Source organism: Mixophyes fleayi, chromosome 5 (genome assembly GCF_038048845.1).
Source record: "Mixophyes fleayi isolate aMixFle1 chromosome 5, aMixFle1.hap1, whole genome shotgun sequence".
Taxonomy (NCBI): Eukaryota; Metazoa; Chordata; class Amphibia; order Anura; family Limnodynastidae; genus Mixophyes; species Mixophyes fleayi.
Window position 1 is genome coordinate 234,152,781 of NC_134406.1, and position 8,488 is coordinate 234,161,268.

At 42.0% G+C, this 8,488-nt stretch overlaps 1 long non-coding RNA gene across 1 annotated transcript; it reads right to left on the reverse strand.

Annotated features, from left to right (window-relative positions):
- Positions 1–595: 595 nt before the first annotated feature.
- On the reverse strand, positions 596–825 carry LOC142157853 (uncharacterized). The gene is made up of 2 exons (XR_012692659.1): positions 769–825; positions 596–720 (listed from the first exon to the last, which is right to left on the reverse strand). It is a non-coding gene; the product is annotated as an uncharacterized LOC142157853 (long non-coding RNA).
- Between the last annotated feature and the right edge of the window lie 7,663 nt (positions 826–8,488).

Sequence of the window (8,488 nt, forward strand, 5' to 3'; positions counted from 1 at the left end):
TATATATATATATATATATATATATATATATACAGGGCCAGATTAACCATAGGGCTAACTGGGCTACAGCCCAGGGGCCTCGGGCTTCCAGGGGGCCCTTGAAAGTGCTTAGCAGCAGTATTGATCGGCCAGGGGCGGGGACAGGGCCATCTTTTCCATTGGGCACGATGGGCAGGTGCCCGGGGACCCCACGGGCAAGGGGGCCCCATAGGCAGGGCTCTTAATTAGAATAAATAATCCTGCAAAAGAAAAAACCTACAAAAAAAACCTTCAAGGGTCACTGAGCAAGAACATCTATCTATCTCTATATAACTATATCTGTATCTCTCTCTCTCTCTATATAATATATATATATATATATATATATATATATATATATATATATATATATATATATATATGTGTAGGGGCCCCGGTGCACTGCTTTGCCCAGGGGCCCATAATGTTGTTAAGATGGCCCTGGGCGGGGGCGCCCCCGGCGCGATCAATGCTGCTGAGCACTTTCACTGCGTTCCTATTGTAGCAAGTCCCAAAGGGATTTTCAATATTAATAATACTATACAATAGGAGTGCAGTATTATTTATAATACACAAGTTTCCCTAATACATACTAAGGGGCATATTCAATTCCGATCCCGATTCGCGGGATCGCGCCGGAACGGCCGCGAACGTAATCCGCGGTACCGCAATAACGTGGATTTTCATTCGCAGCCCATAGGGCTGCGTACGAAAATCTGCGTTATTGCGATACCGTATTACCGGCAGTACTGCGCAATTTCCGCGGTAACGCGCGTTACCGCGGATCGGAATTGAATATGCCCCTAAAGCGTAACTTATATTTTACCAATTATAATCTATGACATCAGAACTCACCATCTATTGTTACAAACATTACATACAGACATTTATACGTATATTAGCATTACTTGTGTATTATACAGTATTTATAATGTATATATGTTCCAGAAATGTGGGTGACAGCATCATTTGCACTTATTAGGATAATATAATTATTATTATTATTTAAACATTTCACAAAGGAGTGGTAGGAACTTGCTTCAGTAGTTTTCTCATTCACAAAAAAACTTGTGTTTCAATTAAAACAAACATTTATTGTTAAGTTATGTGGTAAAACAAAACAGATTGCTGTGGACCACATATTAAGTTGTGAACTTAATAAAATCAAAATAAAAACGGACACAATACACAATACTGAGTCTGAAAATAAAACAATAAGAGGGCTTCATACAGGTTCGTTTATTGCAGCCAGCTGTGTTTATACATGTTACACCCCACACATAATGTTATTCATATTGGATATTGCATGACATAGACAATCAGGCATTCAGTGAGAACAATTAATAGTTAAATCTATTTTTTTTTACTCAAAAAGGTTTTTTTATTAGAGTTTCCAAAGAAAAAACAAAAAATAACACAAGTTAAAAATGACAGAGTAAATAGACCTACCTATACATGAGCAATCAAAGGTCAAATGGCATTTAAAAGCATCAGGTATTGTTAACACACACAACCACATAACATACCAAAGTGACAGAGACAGGGATATAAGAGAAGCTAAAGGGTAAAAGTGTGTGTGGGGGGGTAGGAGGGATGGAGTCAACTCCTGGAGCTGCTATTAGTAGGTAGTCAGATGGGGTACACAATAGGCCCCTAGGGAAAGGGAGGTCAAGAAAAGATGGTATGATCCTAGTTGGACCCAGAGGGTGAGAGTGCAGTCCTGTGAATTACATAGTAATCAGACCAAGTGAACCACTTCATCCGAGGGGGAAGAGGCTGAAGTGTAATATTTGAAGCCTATAGTTTCCATCACATAGCTATGCTGAGTTTTTGCTATAATTTTGGAGAGAGACGGGACAGCCAGGTTCTTCCAGTCTTGAACGATAGCCGCTCTAGCAGCAATTAAAATGTGTCCTGTGACATAATGGTGGTGAGCCGGGAAGTCCGGTGGATAGAGCTGGAGAAGGGCCAGATATGGATGCAGTATAACAGACAGGGAAGTTACTTGTCATATTAATCCAAGAACTTCGTCCCATGGAGGTTTGATTTTGAGGCAGGAATAGAAAACATGAAAGAGGGATCCGGCTTCCCCGCACTCTCTCCAACAGAACTGAGAAACCGTGAGCCAAAGTTTATGTAATTCATCAGGGGTGTAGTATAATCTATGGATCATTTTAATGAGCATTTCTGATTGATTGATACATTTTGACATGGCTTAAACATTTTGAAAACATGATTCCAGTCCTCATCTGTCAGGGTCTGGCCAAGATAAGTTTCCCATTGCACTTGAACTTGCAATTTAGAGTGTTCGGGAGCTGTCAAGAGACATTGCTACCAAACGGATATGCCCCCAGCATGGAAACATGAGAATATCAACCGCTTGACAAGTGGCAGGGGGAGGGGGCGTGGCGGGTATTGGTAGAATTGCTGCGACTGGATCCAATGACGTACCTGAAGGTATTTGTAGAAGTCCAAAGTCAGAATTTGGTAGCGCTCCTGGAGAGAGGATAACGGGAGCAAGATGCTCAAAGAGGTCTGAAACCTTAGTGACTCCATGGGAGTTCCGAGGACCCAGTTGCAGGTCGGGGATTCAAGTCGCCACCGCAAGAGGAGAAAGATGGGAGGAGGGGAAAGAAAAGTCCTGAATCACCTTAACCATTTTATCCCAGCTCGTTAAGGAGTCCCTAACACTAGGCAGGGCGGCCATTCTGGGCGGCCTAGACCTCCCATATAGCCAAAGCAAGTCCTCTATAGGAAGCGGAGAAACCGCTTAGCTTTCAATAGAGACCCATGGTTTGCGAGGGCGGGGAACTGTCCAGTCTTTAAGCTGGTCAAGCCTAGCAGCTTTTTGGTAGATTTCTGAGTCGGGGCTGCCAGGCCGCCTCTTAATTTAGGTCAGAACAGACTTGATTGAGAGCTTGCCTCTCCATACAAAATGCAAGGCACTCGTGTATAATTTATTGAGTATTTGGCGAGGAACCAATACTAGAATGGACCTGAACAAGTACAAGATTTTTGGCAAGAGCACCATTTTGAGTACAGCTATCCTACCGAGCCATGAGACCACAAACTCCGCCAATGAGGTAGTAAGGGCTATAAACTGTTGCTGGAGTTGGGTATAGTTACAGTCTATATGATCTTTAGGATGGGATGGGATATGGATTCCCAGGTATTTAAGAGATGACGAGCACCAGTGGAATTTAGAACTAGATTGGAGTGTGAGAAGTCTATCTTGCGCTAAACCCCCCCCCCCCCCCCATAGCTTCGGACTTGGTAGGATTTACGTTGTATTAGGAAGCCTCAGAGTATGCTCCAAGGACTTCCTGCAAGGCAGGTAAGTTCTTAGGAACAAAAGAATAGGCGGATCTTATGATGGATATCCCAAATCCTGTGCCAGTAATAGTGGGCATTGTCCGGATCCGTTCCACCATCGGCTCCATTGCCAATGCAAAGATAAGCAGAGAAAGTGGGCAGCCCTGTCTGGTTCCATTGGTAATATCAAAAGGGGCAGACAGGAATGCATTACTGAGGACTCTAGTTGAGGGACAGCTACACAGGGTACAAATTGCCTGGAGGAAAAAAACAAAACCCAAAGCAGGCAAGGACGGCCTTCTGGTATTCCCGATGAATCTTGTCGAACGCATTCTCGGCATCTAACAAGAGTAACAGCAGAGGTTTAGTCTGCTTGTTTATGCCGTGGCGCAACCTGGGGTGGAAAAAGAGAGAGAGATAGAGAGGGGGGAGGGGGGGTGTGTAGAGAACACAGATACAGATGCGGTACCAACAATATACTCCTGGTGCTTGTGGATAAGCAGTAGGTTATAGCTCGTTTTGCTGGTGTGGGTCTATAGCTCTTTGCCCTGTTTACAGCCCTAATGCAATGTATATTGTGGTGGTTTGGTACCTTTTGTATGGGATGTGTCTGTAGCTCTGCGGGGGTGTTTTAAGCTCTTGGTTGTTTAGAGATTACAATAGAGGGCAGTAGTGTTGGGATTGCCTCTAGTGATGTGTGCTAGTTGGTGCTGAGATGTACTAATGCTAAACTAATGTGTGTTTTGCAGTTTGTGTGGTCTATGAGGCTATCTGTTCTGTTGTGGTGGGTTATGTAGTGATTTGCGGGTGTTTACTTTTGCTTTGGAAGCTCTTACAAGAGCAGTTTGGTGGTCATCAGCCGGTCTCTCTGTCCCGTGGGTAGGCGCTGCAGTTAGATTGGATTGTAGCGTGTACCGAGCGGTAGCGTGACTGGGGCGAGCGGGTACTCCTGGTTCACCTAGTGCGCATGCGCCGGACTTCCGGTGTTGGTGGAGCGCACTGTGCGTTCCACTGCGGGCTGGATTTACTCTTGTCTCTCTGCTTAAATCTTCATTTTTGGAGAGTTGGGCGAGTGGTGTTTCCAGGAGCAGAGATGAGTTTTCAGGGAGTCTTTCACGGGGTGTGTAGGGGTGGTCAAACGCGTTTCGTCCTTAGACTTCGTCAGGGATGTCGTGAGGTTGAGTCTGAGTCGTGTGGGTGGACAATATATTAAGGACCCGGCATGTTTTATCTGGGGCTTGTCTGCCCAACACACAACCTGATCTTGATTAATAAGGTTTGGCAGGATAGGGTTAAGTCTATTGTCATTCAGTTTGGCAAATAATTTAAAATCTGTGTTTAAGAGCGCAATTGGGCTATAGTTCTGACAATGGGCAGTGTCCTTGTCAGGCTTGGGAATGGTAACTATACTAACCTCCAATATCTCTTTGGTTAAGTTAGATTCCTCTGTGGCCTTATTAAATAGAGATGTGAGCTCCGAGCTAAGCTCCTCCCAGAAGATAGGTAAAAGCCATTTATGAGACCATCGGGTCCCGGCGCTTTGTCTTGTTTAAGGGATTTTATCGCCCCTTGTATCTCATCCTCCGTCCAGGGAGAGCACAACCCAGCTACCCCATCCAGGTCTAAGGTGGAGAGCTGGAGGGAGACTAAGAAGGCAGCTATAATAGTAGAGAAGCGGTGAGGCTGAGAATGGTCCTAGTGAAGATAACAAAGCTGCACATAGTAAGCGAAGCGGCGAACTGATTTGTTATGTCTGACGGGTTATAGATACGGGATCCTTGGTGGCCTGCAAGAGCTTTAATACGATTAATGGTGTTCTTTCCCCTAAGTTTACGAGACAGAAGTTTACTCGCCCTATTCCCTAAAATATAAATCTTTTAATTTAAACCGGCAATGGCGTTATTAAACAGAAGTAACATGATGGAGTTTAATTTTCTCTGGCGTTCAACCAAAGATGCTTTAATGGCAAGTTCAGAGGGGTTGAGTCTGGGCTTCGTAATATTCTAGTACCCCCATGTGGGTGCATCTAATTCTAGCTACAGCATGTATAGCTACTCCCCTCATGACTGTCTTTATAGCGCTCCAGTGCATGTATTCTGAGGTGTCTTCCGGAGCGTAAGTCTGTAGGTAAGAATCTAATGCCTCACTCAGGACCCATTTTCCAATATCCTAAAATAGAACATATTCAGCCATGCGCCAGGGGCGGGGGGAAGAATCTCTAGCAGAGGCCTCCAAGAACCAAGTTAATGGAGCGTGGTCTGACCATTTAATCGGCATAATGATAATGTTGGAAGCCCGCTGAAGAGACAATTTATCTGAGAGGAGTAGATCTATACGAGAAAAGGAATTGTGCACCAGGGAAAAGAATGTATAGTCCCGTTCCCCCAGATGTTTTGCTCTCCAAACATTCTATAGATCAAATTCAGCAAGTAGCCGAGCAAATATCTGGGCCAGAGACATAACAGAAGGAGGAACCCAGGCTGCGGAATGGGTATACTTCTCCAATCTGGAACTTTATTAAAATCTCCCATGTAAAAGACCATGCCTTTCTTAATCTGCTGGACAGCTTGGAAAGTGCGTCTCAAAAATTGAAATCTATTTTTAAAGTGTAACTAAACCTAAAATACTAAACCTGAATGTTGCCCAATTCACTGAGTCTTTTGTATTCTATATTTTGTGTGCACTAGAACCTTGTATGTGTCCTACACCAACCACCTGTGTCAAACTACCAACCAAACTTTGCCTACCTGACCATCTCTACACCTCCACCCTCTGGCTGAATATGATGTATTAATATGGTTATATTTCAGACCGCACTTTTGTTCCTCCCCAGATCAATTTGTCATGATCTTTCCAGCCATTTTGTTGGCAAGTCAGTATCTAGGTAGTCAAGCCTTGAAATACTGCCCCGTTGTCAGTGTAGATTATCACTGGCCTATTGTAAATTTCCAACAAAAGATCCAAATGGTGCACCGTATCTAATTGGCTAAGTAATAAGACAGTTAAAATGCAAATTTAATATAGTAATACTCAGTTCTTGATCTGAAACGCAGCCATCTAGGGTTGTGTGCCCCTAATACACTTGGTAAACAATAGAAAATGGAAAATGACAGCGCTGTATCTGATCAAGATAATAACATGGGGCCTGATTCATTAAGGATCTTAAATGAAGAGGTATCTTATTTCAGTCTCCTGGACAAAACCATGTTACAATGCAAGGGGTGCAAACTAGTTTTCTGTTTTGCACATAAGTTAAATACTGACTGTTTTTTCATGTAGCACACAAATACTTGATAGCTTATTTGTACACTGAAATTTAAAGTTGATCTTTGTGTGCTACATGAAAAAACAGTCCAGGAGACTGAAATAAGATACCTCTTCATTTAAGATCCTTAATGAATCAGGCCCATGATGCTGAAAAGTATGTAAAAATATAACAATTTATTTGTCACACACAAAGGTAATAATCAATATATGATTAAAGTTAATAATCAAAAGTAAAATCATTAAAATTAATAGAAAATATTGAAATTCATTAGGAAATAGCGTAAATATTAATAAAAATCTCCTGTGCCACAATAAACAATCATGTTCTGTCAGCCGATTCCATACCAAACAGCGATCAGCTGTTGTAGATATTACTGAGCTGTAAAGGAAGTCACTGCGCACATTGAGTTATAATGTGTATTTACATATACAGAAACACACTTGGGTGTCACAGTCGATATAGATAAGCGTTGGGCTATAGAGCCGTATGGAATAGATGGTATAAGGCAGACTTACAGTTCTTAAAGTGCTATAGACGGTATTTGGTCCCACTAGCAACGGGAGCAGTGGGAAATCCTACCGTGTAACAAACAGATCCTTATGTTACCAGATATTACCATTTGTATCCACATGTGGACAGTAAATCATCAGCTCTGTGCTAAACATCCACAAATTCATGCAGAGATCCCAATGGAGGGTGTGTACAGAATGTATCCGCTGGCATGGTTCACAATTCCAATGCACTTTCATCCAATAATAGCTCAAGCACCCGAGACCGTCTGGGGTGAACTTGTATAAACATAAGACACCGTGTTGACCAGTTCGTATAGTCCGTGCAGTCAGATGAGGTAGCATAAATTTCCTTATATATTTTTGACGCGTTTCTTTGCCTTTATAGAAACTTCTTCAGAGGAGATGAACAATATGTTGCCATTCAGCTCTTAGTAATAGGAAGCCCCACAGGGAGTGTCCTTTTATAATCAAACCTAATTGCAAATGGACACAACTGTGTGCATAGAATTGTGAGCAAAAAGCTCAAAAGATTTTTTCATTATAACTATCTAACAACATTTGAAAAACTTTTCAGCTTTGTGTTATAGCATTACTTTTTAGCGATTGATATCTAAAAAACAGTATCAATATAAATCGATATCCAAATATGAATGACCCCTATCTCTCAATATCTCTAAGGGAGGGAGTCAAGGATAATAAATATGAATATATAAATTAGGTGGCCATATTTTCAAGCTAATAAACTTTCCATAGTTTTAATATGATTTTATATGTGGAATGCCAATATTAAGAAACCCAAGAATTTATATTATCTGTCACCAAAAAAACAATCCTGCGTTATTAAGCATACATCTGGTTAGAACGCACAACCTCACTATTTATTCATCAGTCCCTTAACCTCTTGAGCCACAGAGCTGTACATAGAATACCTGTGAAAATTAAATTTATCATATATTGGTTATTACCTTGGTGTGTGACAAATAAATTGTTATTTTTTACATACTTTTCAGCATCGTGTTATTATCTTACTCAGATACAGCGCTGTCATTTTCCATTTTTTAGATTATCACTGGGCCTTCTGTTTCTTCTACAATCATCTGTATAGCTTTGAGTTCTCCATATTGACTGGAACCTCCTTCCCCTCACTCAGAGATAATCTCCTGGATCTGTAGCTGGTAAGCCGTCAATAGGGCCGGCCCATTAGTAAACCAGATATATTTCAGTAGCTCCTCTGGAAGTGTAGCATATGGTTCAGCCACTTAGACTGGCCCTTCTCCAGTTTGTGCTTTCTAAGTTCCCTATGCCAGCAATGTCTGAAAATACTTGTAAGGGTTCTTGACTTGATACCCCACCTCTTTCTTGCAAGTGCCATTTCCAC